Below are 19,888 nucleotides of genomic sequence, written 5' to 3'. Positions count from 1 at the left end.
TTAAGATGGAGAGGAAGGCATTTCATTTGCAGATAAAATGCAATATCAATACAATGTACTTTTTATATACACCACTCCATTGAAACTACAATGAAATGATAGCAGCAATTCTTAAACCAGGTACAGACTGGGATCGAACCCATTAACTTCAGTTTTTGTAAATGACGCCATAAAAGTTGCCAACAATGCCACTTCTGTTCTATGAATGTACAAACAGGGATTGAACGCATGTTCTTCAGATTACAAGACCAAATTATTTAGCACATCTCTTTTTCCTACTTAAAATTTCAACATTCTGTAAAGTAGGAGTTGGGTCAATGCAATAATTTTAAATGGAGAAGCTGGGGATTGAACCCAGGACCTCATACATGCAAAACATGCGCTCTACCACTGAGCTACATCCCCTTTCTGGGAAAGAAAAAATGTTTCTTTTTTTAATTTTATTTCATCTTTATTTAACCAGGTAAGCTAGTGGAGAACAAGTTCTCATTTAGAACTGCGACCTGGCCAAGATAAAGCAAAGCAGTGCGACACAAACAACAGCACAGTGTTACAAATGGAATAAACAAGCGTACAGTCAATAACACAATAGAAAAAAAGAAAGTCTATATACAGTGTGTGCAAATGGCATGAGGAGGTAAGGCAATAAATAGGCCATAGTAGCGAAGTAATTACAATTTAGCAAATTAACACTGGAGTAATAGATGAGCAGATGATGATGTGCAAGTAGAAATACTGGTGTGCAAAAGAGCAGAAAGTAAATAAAAACAATATGTGGATGAGGTAGGTAGATTGGGTGGGCTATTTACAGATGGGCTATGTACAGCTGCAGCGATCGGTTAGCTGCTCAGATAGCTGATGTTTAAAGTTAGTGAAGGAAATATAAGTCTCCAGCTTCAGCGATTTTTGCAATCCGTTTCAGTCATTGGCAGCAGAGAACTGGAAGGAAAGGCGGCCAAAGGAGGTGTTGGCTTTGGGGATGACCAGTGAGATATACCTGCTGTAGCGCGTGCTACGGGTGGGTGTTGTTATCGTGACCAGTGAGCTGAGATAAGGCGGAGCTTTACCTAGCATAGACTTATAGATGACCTGGAGCCAGTGGGTCTGGTGACGAATAGGTAGCGAGGGCCAGCCGACTAGAGCATACAGGTCGCAGTGGTCATATCAATACAATATACCTTTTCTTTACACTGTTCTAATGAATGTACATTTCCATAATATCAGCTATCTTCCATAAACGTGGAAAAAGGATTGAACCCATGTGCTTCAGTTTACAGAAACAGATGATTTAGCATATCTATTTCCTTCTTAGAATGTCAACATTCTGGAAAGTGGGAGTTGTGCAAAAGATAATTTAACAACTAATTACACTCAACAGAGAAGTTGGGGATTATCGTTGGACCGCATACATGTAAAGTACTGGCTCTACCATAGAGATACATCCCCTTACTATAATAGCTGTGTTGCAGTATTGATACAACTTGCTTTTTCTGCAAAGTCCTCCAATAAAAGCACCGGTCCATGATATCAGATGTCTTTCATACAGGCACGGACGGGATTTGAACCCATGATCGTCGGTTTACTATACCAACGCCTTACCACTTGGCCACCATGCCACTCTACTCTACAAATTATACATCAACATTCTGGAAAGTAGTAGTTGTGTAAATGTGAATTTGGCACACAAATGAACTCAGTGGAAAATCTAGGGATTGAACCGAGGACCTCATACATGTTTTGCATGCACTCCCCCTCTGAGCTTCCATCCCATTTCATTTGCAGATAAAATGCAATATCAATACAATGTACTTTTTATATACACCACTCCATTGAAACTACAATGAAATGATAGCAGCAATTCTTAAACCAGGTACAGACTGGGATCGAACCCATGAACTTCAGTTTTTGAAAATGACGCCATAAAAGTTGGCAACAACGCCACTTCTGTTCTATGAATGTACAAACAGGGATTGAACGCATGTTCTTCAGATTACAAGACCAAATTATTTAGCACATCTCTGTTTCCTGCTTAAAATGTCAACATTCTGTAAAGTAGGAGTTGGGTCAATGCAATAATTTTAAATGGAGAAGCTGGGGATTGAACCCAGGACATAATACATGCAAAGCTTGCGCTCTACCACTGAGCTACATCCCCTTTCCGGCAAAAAAAAAATGTTTATTTTTTTTATTTTATTTCATCTTTATTTAAACAGGTAAGCTAGTGGAGAACAAGTTCTCATTTAGAACTGCGACCTGGCCAAGATAAAGCAAAGCAGTGCGACACAAACAACAGCACAGTGTTACAAATGGAATAAACAAGCGTACAGTCAATAACACAATAGAAAAAAGAAAGTCTATATACAGTGTGTGCAAATGGCATGAGGAGGTAAGGCAATAAATGGGCCATAGTAGCGAAGTAATTACAATTTAGCAAATTAACACTGGAGTGATAGATGAGCAGATGATGATGTGCAAGTAGAAACACTGGTGTGCAAAAGAGCAGAAAGTAAATAAAAACAGTATGTGGATGAGGTAGGTAGATTGGGTGGGCTATTTACAGATGGGCTATGTACAGCTGCAGCGATCGGTTAGCTGCTCAGATAGCTGATGTTAAAAGTTAGTGAGGGAAATATAAGTCTCCAGCTTCAGTGATTTTTGCAATTCGTTCCAGTCATTGGCAGCAGAGAACTGGAAGGAAAGGCGGCCAAAGGAGGTGTTGGCTTTGGGGATGACCAGTGAGATATACCTGCTGGAGCGTGTGCTACGGGTGGGTATTGTTATCGTGACCAGTGAGCTGAGATAAGGCGGAGCTTTACCTACCATAGACTTATAGATGACCTGGAGCCAGTGGGTCTGGTGACGAATAGGTAGCGAGGGCCAGCCGACTAGAGCATTCAGGTCGCAGTGGTCATATCAATACAATATACCTTCTCTTTACACTGATCTAATGAATGTACATTTCCATAATATCAGCTATCTTCCATAAACGTGGAACAAGGATTGAACCCATGTGCTTCAGTTTACAGAAACAGATGATTTAGCATATCTATTTCCTTCTTAGAATGTCAACATTCTGGAAAGTGGGAGTTGTGCAAAAGCTAAATTAACAACTAAATACAATCAACAGAGAAGTTGGGGATTAACATTGGACCGCATACATGTAAAGTACTGGATCTACCATAGAGATACATCCCCTTACTATAATAGCTGTGTTGCAATATTGATACACCTTGCTTTTTCTGGAAAGTCCTCCAATAAAAGCACAGGTCCATGATATCAGATGTCTTTCATACAGGCACGGACGGGATTTGAACCCATGATCTTCGGTTTACGAGACCGACGCCTTACCACTTGGCCACCATGCCACTCTACTCTACAATTTATACATCAACATTCTGGAAAGTAGTAGTTGTGTAAATGTGAATTTGGCACACAAATAAACTCAGTGGAGAATCTTGGGATTGAACCGAGGACCTCATACATATTTTGCATGCACTCCCCCTCTGAGCTTCCATCCCATTTCATTTGCAGATAAAATGCAATATCAATACAATGTACTTTTTATATACACCACTCCATTGAAACTACAATGAAATGATAGCAGCAATTCTTAAACCAGGTACAGACTGGGATCGAACCCATGAACTTCAGTTTTTGAAAATGACGCCATAAAAGTTGGCAACAATGCCACTTCTGTTCTATAAATGTACAAACAGGGATTGAACGCATGTTCTTCAGATTACAAAACAAAATTATTTAGCACATCTCTGTTTCCTGCTTAAAATTTCAACATTCTGTAAAGTAGGAGTTGGGTCAATGCAATAATTTTAAATGGAGAAGCTGGGGATTGAACCCAGGACCTCATACATGCAAAGCATGCGCTCTACCACTGAGCTACATCCCCTTTCTGGCAGAGAAAAAAAAAAAATCTTATTTTATTTTATTTCACCTTTAATAAACCTGGTAAGCGAGTGGAAAACTAAGTCCTCATTGAGAACTGCAACCCAGGCCAAGATAAAGCAAAGCAGTGCGACACAAACAACAACATAGAGTTACAAATGGAATAAACAAGCGTACAGTCAATAACACAATATAAAAAAAGAAAGTCTATATTCAGTGTGTGCAAATGGCATGAGGAGGTAAGGCAATAAATAGGCCATAGTAGCGAAGTAATTACAATTTAGCAAATTAACACTGGAGTCATAGATGAGCACATGATGGTGTGCAAGTAGAAATACTGGTGTGCAAAAGAGCAGAAAGTAAATAAAAACAATATGGGGATCAAATCAAATCAAATTGATTTATATAGCCCTTCGTATATCAGCTGAAATCTCAAAGTGCTGTACAGAAACCCAGCCTAAAACCCCAAACAGCAAGCAATGCATGTGAAAGAGGCACGGTGGCTAGGAAAAACTCCCTAGGAAAAACTCCCTAGAAAGGCCAAAAACCTAGGAAGAAACCTAGAGAGGAACCAGGCTATGAGGGGTGGCCAGTCCTCTTCTGGCTGTGCCGGGTGGATATTATAACAGAACATGGTCAAGATGTTAAAATGTTCATAAATGACCAGCATGGTCAAATAATAATAATCATTGTAGTTGTCGAGGGTGCAGCAAGCACGTCCGGTGAACAGGTCAGGGTTCCGTAGCCGCAGGCAGAACAGTTGAAACTGGAGCAGCAGCATGGCCAGGTGGACTGGGGACAGCAAGGAGTCATCATGCCAGGTAGTCCCGAGGCATGGTCCTAGGGCTCAGGTCCTCTGAGAGAAAGAAAGAAAGAGAGAAAGAGAGAATTAGAGAGAGCATATTTAAATTCACACAGGACACCGGATAAGACAAGAGAAATACTCCAGATGAAACAGACTGACCCTAGCCCCCCGGCACATAAACTACTGCAGCATAAATACTGGAGGCTGAGACAGGAGGGATCAGAAGACACTGTGGCCCCATCCGATGATACCCCCGGACAGGGCCAAACAGACAGGATATAACCCCACCCACTTTGCCAAAGCACAGCCCCCACACCACTAGAGGGATGTCTACAACCACCAACTTACCGTCCGAAGACAAGGCCGAGTATAGCCCACAAAAATCTCCGCCATGGCACAACCCAAGGGGGGGCGCCAACCCAGACAGGAAGACCACGTCAGTGACTCAACCCACTCAAGTGACGCACCCCTCCCATGGACGGCATGGAAGAACACAAGTAAGTCAGTGACTCAGCCCCTGTAATAGGGTTAGAGGCAGAGAATCCCAGTGGAAAGAGGGGAACCGGCAAGGCAGAGACAGCAAGGGCGGTTCGTTGCTCCAGCCTTTCCGTTCACCTTCACACTCCTGGGCCAGACTACACTTAATCATAGGACCTACTGAAGAGATAAGTCTTCAGTAAAGACTTAAAGGTTGAGACTGAGTCTGCGTCTCTCACATGGGTAGGCAGACTATTCCATAAAAATTGAGCTCTATAGGAGAAAGCCCTACCTCCAGCCGTTTGCTTAGAAATTCTAGGGACAATTAGGAGGCCTGCGTCTTGTGACCGTAGCGTACGTGTAGGTATGTACGGCAGGACCAAATCGGAAAGATAGGTAGGAGCAAGCCCATGTAATGCTTTGTAGGTTAGCAGTAAAACCTTGAAATCAGCCCTTGCCTTAACAGGAAGCCAGTGTAGGGAGGCTAGCACTGGAGTAATATGATCAAATTTTTTGGTTCTAGTCAGGATTCTAGCAGCCGTATTTAGCACTAACTGAAGTTTGTTTAGTGCTTTATCCGGGTAGCCGGAAAGTAGAGCATTGCAGTAGTCCAGCCTAGAAGTAACAAAAGCAAGTGTGATTGTGTGATTCCCCTCTTGGACAGACTACAACATACAATATGAATTAACTGGTCGCACATTTGGCAGGAGGTTAGGAAGTACAGCTCAGTTTCCACCTCATTTTGTGGGCAGTGTTGCACATAGCCTGTCTTCTCTTGAGAGCCATGTCTGCCGACGACGGCCTTTCTCAATAGCACGGCTATGCTCACTGAGTCTGTACATAGTCAAAGCTTTCCTTAGGTTTGGGTCAGTCACAGTGGTCAGGTATTCTGCCACTGTGTACTCTCTGATTAGGGACAAATAGCATTCTAGTTTGCTCTGTTATTTTTTTGTTAACTCTTTCCAATGTGTCTAGTAATTATCTTTTTGTTATCTCATGGTTTGGTTGGGTCTAATTGTGTTGCTGTCCTGGGGCTCTGTGGGGTGTGTTTGTGTTTGTGAACAGAGCCCCAGGACCAGCTTGCAGAGGGGACTCTTCTGTCTGTCTGTCTGTCTGTCTGTCTGTCTGTCTGTCTGTCTGTCTGTGTATGTGTGTGTGTCTCTCTCTTTCTGTCTCTCTTTCTGTCTGTCTCTCTCTCTCTCTCTCTCTCACACACACAGATCAGAGGCTAATAATATCACCTGCTAATTCAAACATTGAGAAACTACAAACAAACAGAAAGAGAGAAGAGAAGACATCAATGTAGTTATTGATCCTCCATATAGACTATGATGTATTGTTGTGTAGTTACTGATCCTCCATATAGACTATGATGTATTGTTGTGTAGTTATTGATCCTCCATATAGACTATGATGTATTGTTGTGTAGTTATTGATCCTCCATATAGACTATGATGTATTGTTGTGTAGTTATTGATCCTCCATATAGACTATGATGTATTGTTGTGTAGTTATTGATCCTCCATATAGACTATGATGTATTGTTGTGTAGTTTTTGATCCTCCATATAGACTATGATGTATTGTTGTGTAGTTATTGATCCTCCATATAAACTATGATGTATTGTTGTGTAGTTATTGATCCTCCATATAGACTATGATGTATTGTTGTGTAGTTATTGATCCTCCATATAGACTATGATGTATTGTTGTGTAGTTATTGATCCTCCATATAGACTATGATGTATTGTTGTGTAGTTATTGATCCTCCATATAGACTATGATGTATTGTTGTCCTGGTTTGTCTAGTTATTCTCCATTGTAAATGTTTTTAGCCAGCGTTAGACAGAACGTGGGTCCAGGAAACTGGAAAATATTGAAGACTAAACCGGTTATGTTTATTTGTTAAAACTTTTTTTTATTTATTTAACCTTTATTTAACTAGGCAAGTCAATTAAGAACAAATTCTTATTTACAATGACCGCCTAACACCGGCCCAACCCGGACGACGCCGGGTCAATTGTGCGCCGCCCCCGTGGGACTCCCAATCCCGGCCCGTTGTGATACAGCCTGGATAGCAGGCTATAATAATATATTCCATTATCTTTCATTTGGTAGGATATTCTAGAGCGTATGCCGTAGCAAGTGTCATGTTTTAAAACACATTTATGTTACAATTATTATGCCATCAACGAACGTAGATCTATGAAATGTACGTCTTGAAACAGACTCAGTTTCCCGTTCATGTTCTTTAACAGTTCTACCAGCTCGTTACGATGTAGGACGAGTCTTCAACGAGGAGCCGAGAGGAAGCTAATGTGTTGTTAGTGTAATGTGGGGATTTGACCACTGGGTGGTGCTGTTGTCTCACATATGATTCTGTGTGTTAGTGTAATGTGGGGATTTGACCACAGGGTGGTGCTGTTGCCTCACATATGATTCTGTGTGTTAGTGTAATGTGGGGATTTGACCACAGGGTGGTGCTGTTTTCTCACATATGATTCTGTGTGTTAGTGTAATGTGGGGATTTGACCACAGGGTGGTGCTTATGTTTCACATATGATCCTGTGTTGTTAGTGTAATGTGGGGATTTGACCACAGGGTGGTGCTGATGTTTCACATATGATCCTGTGTTGTTAGTGTTAAGTTGGGGATTTGACCACAGGGTGGTGGTGTTGTCTCACATATGATTCTGTGTGTTAGTGTACTGTGTGGATTTGACCACAGGGTGGTGCTGTTGTCAGCGAGGAGCCGAGAGGTAGCTAATGTGTGGGATTTATAATGTGAATTACCATATTGTTCGATTCAATGAATTATTATTGTTGTTGTTATCCTCTTATGGCTAAGGGGCAGTATTTTCACGGCTGGATAAAAAACGTACCCGATTTCATCTGATTATTAGTCCTGCCCAGAAACTAGAATATGCATATAATTATTAGCTTTGGATAGAAAACACTCCAAAGTTTTAAAACTGTTTGAATGGTGTCTGTGAGTATAACAGAACTCCTATGGCAGGCAAAAACCTGAGAAGGTTCTGTTCAGGAAGTACCCTGTCTGAACATTTCTTCCCCTTGTTGATTCTCTCTATCTATTACAAGGGATCTCTGCTGTTACGTGACACTTCCCACATCTCCAATGGGCTCTCAGAGCCCTTAAAAAACAGGAATGACGTAATTCAAAGCCCTGGCTGAAACACACGAGAGCTTTTGCTAAGTGGTCTATCAGCGGACAAAGGCTTAGGCGTGTGACCTGCCCCGCCCCCGCCTTTCGGTTTTTCCCTCTGTTTACAGACACGCAGATTCCCGGTCGGAATATTATCGCTTTTCTACGAGATAAATTGCATAAAAATTGATTTTAAACAGCGGTTGACATGCTTCGAAGTACGGTAATGGAATATTTAGAAATTTTTTGTCACGTTATGCGCCATGCTCGTAACCCTGATTTACCATTTCGGATAGTGTCTAGAACGCACAAACAAAACGTCGCTGATGGAACATAACGATGGATTATTTGGGACCAAACCAACATTTGTTATTGAAGTAGAAGTCCTGGGAGTGCATTCTGACGAAGGACAGGAAAGGTAAGACCATTTTTCTTATAGGAAATGTGATTTTGGTGAAGGCTAAACTGGGTGGGTGTCTAAATAGCTAGCCCGTGATGGCTGGGCTATGTACTTAGAATATTGCAAAATGTGCTTCATCCGAAAAGCTATTTTAAAATCGGACATATCGAGTGCATAGTGGAGTTCTGTATCTATAATTCTTAAAATAATTGTTATGCTTTTTGTGAACGTTTATCGTGAGTAATTTAGTAAATTGTTAGTAAATTCCCCGGAAGTTTGCGGGGGGTATGCTAGTTCTGAACGTCACATGCTAATGTAAAAAGATGGTTTTTGATATAAATATGAACTTGATTGAACAGACATGCATGTATTGTACAACATAATGTCCTAGGTGTGTCATCTGATGAAGATCATCAAAGGTTATTGCTGCATTTAGCTGTGGTTTTGTTTTTTGTGACATTATATGCTAGCTTGAAAAATGGGTGTCTGATTATTTCTGGCTGGGTACACTGCTGACATAATCTAATGTTTTGCTTTCGCGGTAAAGCCTTTTTGAAATCGGACAGTGTGGTTAGATTAACGAGAGTCTTGTCTTTAAATAGCTGTAAAATAGTCATATGTTTGAAAAATTGAAGTTTTTGGATTTTAGAGGAATTTGTATTTCGCGCCCATCATTGGATATTGGAGCAGACGTTCCGCTAGCGGAACATCTAGATAGAAGCTAATGTGTGGGACGTCATGTGAATTAACATATTGTTCGATTCAATTAATTATTATTGTTGTTGTTGTTATTATTATTCTCATGTTATTTTGTTTGTTTTCTCTGATTGTCATGATGATAATCACAGCCCTGTAGGATACATCCACCTAGTTATGACCCATCAAATAGGGCTATTACACACACACACACACACGGACACACACACACACACACACACACACACACACACACACACACACACACACACACACACACACACACACACACACACACACACACACACACACACACACACACACACACACACACACACACACACACACACACACACACACACACACACACACACACAGCAGTCTAAGAAACTGCATCTCAGTGCTAGAGGCGTCACTACAGACCCTGGTTCGATTCCAGGCTGTATCACAACCGGTCGGGATAGGGTTTGGCCAGGGTAGACTGTCATTGTAAATAATAATTTGTTCTTAACTGACTTGCCTAGTCAAATAAAAACACACAGCAAGAGAGAGAGTCACTCGGGATCTCATTAACTACCAGGCTCGGGGCACGCGCTGTCTGTCTGTCTGTCTGTCTGTCTGTCTGTCTGTCTGTCTGTCTGTCTGTCTGTCTGTCTGTCTGTCTGTCTGTCTGTCTGTCTGTCTGTCTGTCTGTCTGTCTGTCTGTCTGTCTGTCTGTCTGTCTGTCTGTCTGTCTGTCTGTCTTAAAAAATATATATATTTCACCTTTATTTAACCAGGTGGCCAGTTGAGAATAAGTTCTCATTTAGAACTGCGACCTGGCCAAGATAAAGCAAAGCAGTGCGACACAAACAACAACACAGTGTTACAAATGGAATAAACAAGCGTACAGTCAATAACACAATAGAAAAAAAGAAAGTCTATATACAGTGTGTGCAAATGGCATGAGGAGGTAAGGCAATAAATAGGCCATAGTAGCGAAGTAATTACAATTTAGCAAATTAACACTGGAGTGATAGATGAGCAGATGATGATGTGCAAATAGAAATACTGGTGTGCAAAAGAGCAGAAAGTAAATAAAAACAATATGTGGATGAGGTAGGTAGATTGGGTGGGCTATTTACAGATGGGCTATGTACAGCTGCAGCGATCGGTTAGCTGCTCAGATAGCTGTAGTTTAAAGTTATTGAGGGAAATATAAGTCTCCAGCTTCAGCGATTTTTGCAATTCGTTCCAGTCATTGGCAGCAGAGAACTGGAAGGAAAGGCGGCCAAAGCAGGTGTTGGCTTTGGGGATGACCAGCGAGATATACCTGCTGTAGCGCGTGCTACGGGTGGGTGTTGATATCGTGACCAGTGAGCTGAGATAAGGCGGAGCTTTACCTAGCATAGACTTATAGATGACCTGGAGCCAGTGGGTCTGGTGACGAATAGGTAGCGAGGGCCAGCCGACTAGAGCATACAGGTCGCAGTGGTCATATCAATACAATTTACCTTTTCTTTACACTGTTCTAATGAATGTACATTTCCATAATATCAGCTATCTTCCATAAAAGTGGAACAAGGCTTGAACCCATGTGCTTCAGTTTACAGAAACAGATGATTTAGCATATCTATTTCCTTCTTAGAATGTCAACATTCTGGAAAGTGGGAGTTGTGCAAAAGATAATTTAACAACTAAATACACTCAACAGAGAAGTTGGGGATTAACGTTGGACCGCATACATGTAAAGTACTGGCTCTACCATAGAGATACATCCCCTTACTATAATAGCTGCGTTGCAAAATTGATACAACTTGCTTTTTCTGCAAAGTCCTCCAATAAAAGCACAGGTCCATGAAATCAGATGTCTTTCATAAAGGCACGGATAGGATTTGAACCCATGATCTTCGGTTTACGAGACCGACGCCTTACCACTTGGCCACCATGCCACTCGGCTCTACAAATTATACATCAACATTCTGGAAAGTAGTAGTTGTGTAAATGTGAATTTGGCACACAAATAAACTCAGTGGAGAATCTTGGGATTGAACCGAGGACCTCATACATATTTTGCATGCACTCCCCCTCTGAGCTTCCATCCCATTTCATTTGCAGATAAAATGCAATATCAATACAATGTACTTTTTATATACACCACTCCATTGAAACTACAATGAAATGATAGCAGCAATTCTTAAACCAGGTACAGACTGGGATCGAACCCATGAACTTCAGTTTTTGAAAATGACGCCATAAAAGTTATCAACAATGCCACTTCTGTTCTATAAATGTACAAACAGGGATTGAACGCATGTTCTTCAGATTACAAGACCAAATTATTTAGCACATCTCTGTTTCCTGCTTAAAATTTCAACTTTCTGTAAAGTAGGAGTTTGGTCAATGCGATAATTTTAAATGGAGAAGCTGGGGATTGAACCCAGGACCTCATACATGCAGAGCATTCGCTCTTCCACTGAGCTACATCTCCTTTCTGGTAAAGAAAAAAATGTTTCTTTTTTAAATTTTATTTCATCTTAATTTAACCAGGTAAGCTAGTGGAGAACAAGTTCTCGTTGAGAACTGCGACCTTGCCAAGATAAAGCAAAGCAGTGCGACACAAACAACAAGACAGAGTAACAAATGGAATAAACAAGCATACAGTCAATAACACAATAGAAAAATAGAAAGTCTATATACAGTGTGTGCAAATGGCATGAGGAGGTAAGGCAATAAATAGGCCATGGTAGTGTCGTGTCTTTGGCTATGCCGGATTAAGTGATATGACATGCTAACTTATAAAATTATTTCTCTGTAATTGATATTACCTGATTAAACTAATCATGTAAATGTAATTAACTAGAAAGTCGGGGCACCACAGAAGAACGTTTATAGAGCTGTTATCCTCTGAATAAACTCTTAAAATACTTAGTAATATTTTACATCGATAGCAGTCAATCTTAACCCGTATGTTGTTTCAGTCTCATCAGGAAAGTTGTAATTCTTGGTTATCTGCACGAACCCAGTCTTTACTAAAATCATCCATACATCAATTGTCTTAAAATCATTTATTTACTACACTAAGTAATTAACAGAAAACATACAAACAGTAATTATCGTCACCAATGATGGGTAGAGGAATGTGCCCTACTGGCTAACAAGCATGGCTGGTCTGTTAGACAATGGGTCATAAAACGGTAAGCTGAGAAGTTACACAGAGTTCATTAATATTAACAATTGCCAATTGAAGGCTCACTCATTCGGGAACCTTTGCAATCAATATATATTTACGCTCATGTGTCGTCGGGATTCTTGTTGGAGAGTTTTGTTCTGATGGAGAGTTTGTCAGCGTTCTCTCTCTCTCTCGGTTAGAATGGATCTGTCAGAGCGACATTCATGAATGTCGTCATAGAATGGATGTGGTTGGTCTTCGCGTTCGATGATATAATTTACTTAGCTGCAGACTAATAATTAATATCAAAGACTTGTTCTTATTCTGTCGATATCGATAGTCTAAAAGTTAACCACGTGGTATGGTTCACTTTCAGTAGAATACTTGGCTGGTCAAACCTCTGGGCCAAACTCACGATGGAGTGGAGGCCTGGTCTCTAGAAATGTAAATCAGGGGGTGTTTTATAGGGCCCAGAGAACAGGCTTGTCAAATGACGCCTGGTCCTGTATGTGTCCCTGGGGGCGTGCCTATGACTGAGCTAGACTTGGTTACAGAAATATAATTCTATCACATTAACATCAGTACATAGCATCTCAATGTATTACAAATAGCTTTATCCTTAATAATACATTGTATACAACCATGTGGATTCAGTCTCATCGCTGAGGCTATCATGTAGACCGTTTTAGGGTAATATGGCTATATTGTCTCTTCTGAGTATCACAAAATTGTACCAAGCGGATCAGTTCGTAGCTGGAGTCTTCATCAATCTTCCATATCTTCTCCAGAACACACATGTCGCTAGGTTCTCCAATTCTATGAGTTGGAAGAAATTCCTTTGTCTCTCTATGAAACATGTTGTAGAAGATTCTCCTCTTGGAATTTTTACAACCCTGGGTTGGGGGGGAAGGTAGGTTGGGTGATGGTACAAAGGGGAGGGGGGTCAACTGTCCTTCCTGTACCCAAAGAGGCCAACGTCATGACAGTAGTGAGGTAAATACAATTTAGCAAATTAACACTGGAGTGATAGTTGAGCAGATGATGATGTGCAAGTACAAATACTGGTGTGCAAAAGAGCAGAAAGTAAATAAAAACAATATGTGGATGAGGTAGGTAGATTGGGTGGGCTTTTTACAGATGACCAATGTACAGCTGCAGCGATCGGTTAGCTGCTCAGATAGCTGATGTTTAAATTTAGTGAGGGTAATATAAGGCTCCAGCTTCAGCGATTTTTGAAATTCATTCCAGTCATTGGCAGCAGAGAACTGGAAGGAAAGGCTGCCAAAGGAGGTGTTGGCTTTGGGGATGACCAGTGAGATATACCTGCTGGAGCGCGTGCTACGGGTGGGTGTTGTTATCGTGACCAGTGAGCTGAGATAAGGCGGAGCTTTACCTAGCATAGACTTATAGATGTCCTGGAATCAGTGGGTCTGGTGACGAATAGGTAGCGAGGGCCAGCCGACTAGACCATACAGGTCGCAGTGGTCATATCAATACAATTTACCTTTTCTTTACACTGTTCTAATGAATGTACATTTCCATAATATCAGCTATCTTCCATAAACGTGGAACAAGGATTGAACCCATGTGCTTCAGTTTACAGAAAGAGATGATTTAGCATATCTATTTCCTTCTTAGAATGTCAACAGTCTGGAATGTGGGAGTTGTGCAAAAGATAATTTAACAACTAAATACACTCAACAGAGAAGTTGGGGATTAACATTGGATCGCATACATGTAAAGTACTGGCTCTACCATAGAGATACATCCCCTTACTATAATAGCTGTGTTGCAATATTGATACAACTTGCTTTTTCTGGAAAGTCCTCCAATAAGAGCACAGGTCCATGATATCAGATGTCTTTCATACAGGCACGGACGGGATTTGAACCCATGATCTTTGGTTTTCAAGACCGATGCCTTACCACTTGGCCACCATACCACTCTACTCTACAAATTATACATCAACATTCTGGAAAGTAGTAGTTGTGTAAATGTGAATTTGGCACACAAATAAACTCAGTGGAGAATCTTGGGATTGAACCGAGGACCTCATACATATTTTGCATGCACTCCCCCTCTGAGCTTCCATCCCATTTCATCTGCAGATAAAATGCAATATCAATACAATGTACTTTTTATATACACCACTCCATTGAAACTACAATGAAATGATAGCAGCAATTCTTAAACCAGGTACAGACTGGGATCGAACCCATGAACTTCAGTTTTTGAAAATGACGCCAACAATGCCACGTCTGTTCTATGAATGTACAAACAGGGATTGAACGCATGTTCTTCAGATTACAAGACCAAATTATTTAGCACATCTCTGTTTCCTGCTTAGAATTTCAACATTCTGTAAAGTAGGAGTTGGGTCAATGCAATAATTTCAATGGAGAAGCTGGAGATTGAACCCAGGACCTCATACATGCAAAGCATGCGCTCTACCACTGAGCTACATCCCTTTTCTGCGAAAGAATTTTTTTTTCTTTTTTTATTTTATTTCATCTTAATTTAACCAGGTAAGCTAGTGGAGAACAAGTTCTCATTTAGAACTGCGACCTGGCTAAGATAAAGCAAAGCAGTGCAACACAAACAACAACACAGTGTTACAAATGGAATAAACAAGCGTACAGTCAATAACACAATAGAAAAAAAGAAAGTCAATATACAGTGTGTGCAAATGGCATGAGGAGGTAAGGCAATAAATAGGCCATAGTAGCGAAGTAATTACAATTTAGCAAATTAACACTGGAGTGATAGATGAGCAGATGATGATGTGCAAGTAGAAATACTGGTGTGCAAAAGAGCAGAAAGTAAATAAAAACAATATGGGGATCAAATCAAATCAAATCAAATTGATTTATATAGCCCTTCGTATATCAGCTGAAATCTCAAAGTGCTGTGCAGAAACCCAGCCTAAAACCCCAAACAGCAAGCAATGCATGTGAAAGAGGCACGGTGGCTAGGAAAAACTCCCTAGGAAAAACTCCCTAGAAAGGCCAAAAACCTAGGAAGAAACCTAGAGAGGAACCAGGCTATGAGGGGTGGCCAGTCCTCTTCTGGCTGTGTCGGGTGGATATTATAACAGAACATGGTCAAGATGTTAAAATGTTCATAAATGACCAGCATGGTCAAATAATAATAATCATTGTAGTTGTCGAGGGTGCAGCAAGCACGTCCGGTGAACAGGTCAGGGTTCCGTAGCCGCAGGCAGAACAGTTGAAACTGGAGCAGCAGCATGGCCAGGTGGACTGGGGACAGCAAGGAGTCATCATGCCAGGTAGTCCCGAGGCATGGTCCTAGGGCTCAGGTCCTCTGAGAGAAAGAAAGAAAGAGAGAAAGAGAGAATTAGAGAGAGCATATTTAAATTCACACAGGACACCGGATAAGACAAGAGAAATACTCCAGATGAAACAGACTGACCCTAGCCCCCCGGCACATAAACTACTGCAGCATAAATACTGGAGGCTGAGACAGGAGGGATCAGAAGACACTGTGGCCCCATCCGATGATACCCCCGGACAGGGCCAAACAGGCAGGATATAACCCCACCCACTTTGCCAAAGCACAGCCCCCAAGTGACGCACCCCTCCCATGGACGGCATGGAAGAACACAAGTAAGTCAGTGACTCAGCCCCTGTAATAGGGTTAGAGGCAGAGAATCCCAGTGGAAAGAGGGGAACCGGCAAGGCAGAGACAGCAAGGGCGGTTCGTTGCTCCAGCCTTTCCGTTCACCTTCACACTCCTGGGCCAGACTACACTTAATCATAGGACCTACTGAAGAGATACGTCTTCAGTAAAGACTTAAAGGTTGAGACTGAGTCTGCGTCTCTCACATGGGTAGGCAGACTATTCCATAAAAATTGAGCTCTATAGGAGAAAGCCCTACCTCCAGCCGTTTGCTTAGAAATTCTAGGGACAATTAGGAGGCCTGCGTCTTGTGACCGTAGCGTACGTGTAGGTATGTACGGCAGGACCAAATCGGAAAGATAGGTAGGAGCAAGCCCATGTAATGCTTTGTAGGTTAGCAGTAAAACCTTGAAATCAGCCCTTGCCTTAACAGGAAGCCAGTGTAGGGAGGCTAGCACTCGAGTAATATGATCAAATTTTTTGGTTCTAGTCAGGATTCTAGCAGCCGTATTTAGCACTAACTGAAGTTTGTTTAGTGCTTTATCCGGGTAGCCGGAAAGTAGAACATTGCAGTAGTCCAGCCTAGAAGTAACAAAAGCATGTGTGATTGTGTGATTCCCCTCTTGGACAGACTACAACATACAATATGAATTAACTGGTCGCACATTTGGCAGGAGGTTAGGAAGTACAGCTCAGTTTCCACCTCATTTTGTGGGCAGTGTTGCATATAGCCTGTCTTCTCTTGAGAGTCAGGTATTCTGCCACTGTGTACTCTCTGATTAGGGACAAATAGCATTCTAGTTTGCTCTGTTATTTTTTTGTTAACTCTTTCCAATGTGTCTAGTAATTATCTTTTTGTTATCTCATGGTTTGGTTGGGTCTAATTGTGTTGCTGTCCTGGGGCTCTGTGGGGTGTGTTTGTGTTTGTGAACAGAGCCCCAGGACCAGCTTGCTGAGGGGACTCGTCTGTCTGTCTGTCTGTCTGTCTGTCTGTCTGTCTGTGTATGTGTGTGTGTCTCTCTCTTTCTGTCTCTCTTTCTGTCTGTCTCTCTCTCTCTCTCTCACACACACAGATCAGAGGCTAATAATATCACCTGCTAATTCAAACAGTGAGAAACTACAAACAAACAGAAAGAGAGAAGAGAAGAAATCAATGTAGTTATTGATCCTCCATATAGACTATGATGTATTGTTGTGTAGTTATTGATCCTCCATATAGACTATGATGTATTGTTGTGTAGTTATTGATCCTCCATATAGACTATGATGTATTGTTGTGTAGTTATTGATCCTCCATATAGACTATTATGTATTGTTGTCTAGTTATTGATCCTCCATATAGACTATGATGTATTGTTGTGTAGTTATTGGTCCTCCATATCGACTATGATGTATTGTTGTGTAGTTATTGGTCCTCCATATCGACTATGATGTATTGTTGTGTAGTTATTGATCCTCCATATAGACTATGATGTATTGTTGTCTAGTTATTGGTCCTCCATATAGACTATGATGTATTGTTGTGTAGTTATTGATCCTCCATATAGACTATGATGTATTGTTGTGTAGTTATTGATCCTCCATATAGACTATGATGTATTGTTGTGTAGTTATTGATCCTCCATATAGACTATGATGTATTGTTGTGTAGTTATTGATCCTCCATATAGACTATGATGTATTGTTGTGTAGTTATTGATCCTCCATATAGACTATGATGTATTGTTGTGTAGTTATTGGTCCTCCATATAGACTATGATGTATTGTTGTGTAGTTATTGATCCTCCATATAGACTATGATGTATTGTTGTGTAGTTATTGATCCTCCATATAGACTATGATGTATTGTTGTGTAGTTATTGATCCTCCATATAGACTATGATGTATTACTGTGTAGTTATTGATCCTCCATATAGACTATGATGTATTGTTGTGTAGTTATTGATCCTCCATATAGACTATGATGTATTGTTGTGTAGTTATTGATCCTCCATATAGACTATGATGTATTGTTGTGTAGTTATTGATCCTCCATATAGACTATGATGTATTGTTGTGTAGTTATTGGTCCTCCATATAGACTATGATGTATTGTTGTGTAGTTATTGATCCTCCATATAGACTATGATGTATTGTTGTCCTGGTTTGTCTAGTTATTCTCCATTGTAAATGTTTTTAGCCAGCGTTAGACAGAACGTGGGTCCAGGAAACTGGAAAATATTGAAGACTAAACCGGTTATGTTTATTTGTTAAAACTTTTTTTTATTTATTTAACCTTTATTTAACTAGGCAAGTCAATTAAGAACAAATTCTTATTTACAATGACCGCCTAACACCGGCCCAACCCGGACGACGCCGGGTCAATTGTGCGCCGCCCCCGTGGGACTCCCAATCCCGGCCCGTTGTGATACAGCCTGGATAGCAGGCTATAATAATATATTCCATTATCTTTCATTTGGTAGGATATTCTAGAGCGTATGCCGTAGCAAGTGTCATGTTTTAAAACACATTTATGTTACAATTATTATGCCATCAACGAACGTAGATCTATGAAATGTACGTCTTGAAACAGACTCAGTTTCCCGTTCATGTTCTTTAACAGTTCTACCAGCTCGTTACGATGTAGGACGAGTCTTCAACGAGGAGCCGAGAGGAAGCTAATGTGTTGTTAGTGTAATGTGGGGATTTGACCACTGGGTGGTGCTGTTGTCTCACATATGATTCTGTGTGTTAGTGTAATGTGGGGATTTGACCACAGGGTGGTGCTGTTGCCTCACATATGATTCTGTGTGTTAGTGTAATGTGGGGATTTGACTACAGGGTGGTGCTGTTTTCTCACATATGATTCTGTGTGTTAGTGTAATGTGGGGATTTGACCACAGGGTGGTGCTTATGTTTCACATATGATCCTGTGTTGTTAGTGTAATGTGGGGATTTGACCACAGGGTGGTGCTGATGTTTCACATATGATCCTGTGCTGTTAGTGTAATGTGGGGATTTGACCACAGGGTGGTGGTGTTGTCTCACATATGATTCTGTGTGTTAGTGTACTGTGTGGATTTGACCACAGGGTGGTGCTGTTGTCAGCGAGGAGCCGAGAGGTAGCTAATGTGTGGGATTTATAATGTGAATTACCATATTGTTCGATTCAATGAATTATTATTGTTGTTGTTATCCTCTTATGGCTAGGGGGCAGTATTTTCACGGCTGGATAAAAAACGTACCCGATTTAATCTGATTATTAGTCCTGCCCAGAAACTAGAATATGCATATAATTATTAGCTTTGGATAGAAAACACTCCAAAGTTTTAAAACTGTTTGAATGGTGTCTGTGAGTATAACAGAACTCCTATGGCAGGCAAAAACCTGAGAAGGTTCTGTTCAGGAAGTACCCTGTCTGAACATTTCTTCCCCTTGTTGATTCTCTCTATCTATTACAAGGGATCTCTGCTGTTACGTGACACTTCCCACATCTCCAATGGGCTCTCAGAGCCCTTAAAAAACAGGAATGACGTAATTCAAAGCCCTGGCTGAAACACACGAGAGCTTTTGCTAAGTGGTCTATCAGCGGACAAAGGCTTAGGCGTGTGACCTGCCCCGCCCCCGCCTTTCGGTTTTTCCCTCTGTTTACAGACACGCAGATTACCGGTCGGAATATTATC

General features: G+C 41.1%; 6 non-coding genes across 6 annotated transcripts; all 6 read right to left on the bottom strand.

Moving 5' to 3' along the window:
- Positions 1-333: 333 nt before the first annotated feature.
- trnaa-ugc (transfer RNA alanine (anticodon UGC)) lies at positions 334-405 on the bottom strand. Its single transcript has one exon. It is a non-coding gene; the product is annotated as a tRNA-Ala (tRNA).
- Positions 406-1,544: 1,139 nt separating this feature from the next.
- On the bottom strand, positions 1,545-1,616 carry trnat-agu (transfer RNA threonine (anticodon AGU)). Its single transcript has one exon. It is a non-coding gene; the product is annotated as a tRNA-Thr (tRNA).
- Positions 1,617-3,293: 1,677 nt separating this feature from the next.
- Positions 3,294-3,365, bottom strand: trnat-cgu (transfer RNA threonine (anticodon CGU)). Its single transcript has one exon. It is a non-coding gene; the product is annotated as a tRNA-Thr (tRNA).
- A 467-nt stretch (positions 3,366-3,832) lies between these two features.
- trnaa-ugc (transfer RNA alanine (anticodon UGC)) lies at positions 3,833-3,904 on the bottom strand. The gene has a single exon. It is a non-coding gene; the product is annotated as a tRNA-Ala (tRNA).
- A 7,394-nt stretch (positions 3,905-11,298) lies between these two features.
- Positions 11,299-11,370, bottom strand: trnat-cgu (transfer RNA threonine (anticodon CGU)). The gene has a single exon. It is a non-coding gene; the product is annotated as a tRNA-Thr (tRNA).
- A 3,090-nt stretch (positions 11,371-14,460) lies between these two features.
- trnas-uga (transfer RNA serine (anticodon UGA)) lies at positions 14,461-14,532 on the bottom strand. Its single transcript has one exon. It is a non-coding gene; the product is annotated as a tRNA-Ser (tRNA).
- Between the last annotated feature and the right edge of the window lie 5,356 nt (positions 14,533-19,888).

This window comes from Salmo trutta, unplaced genomic scaffold, assembly GCF_901001165.1.
Source record: "Salmo trutta unplaced genomic scaffold, fSalTru1.1, whole genome shotgun sequence".
NCBI lineage: Eukaryota > Metazoa > Chordata > Actinopteri > Salmoniformes > Salmonidae > Salmo > Salmo trutta.
This window is presented reverse-complemented; position numbering and strand designations above follow the sequence as displayed.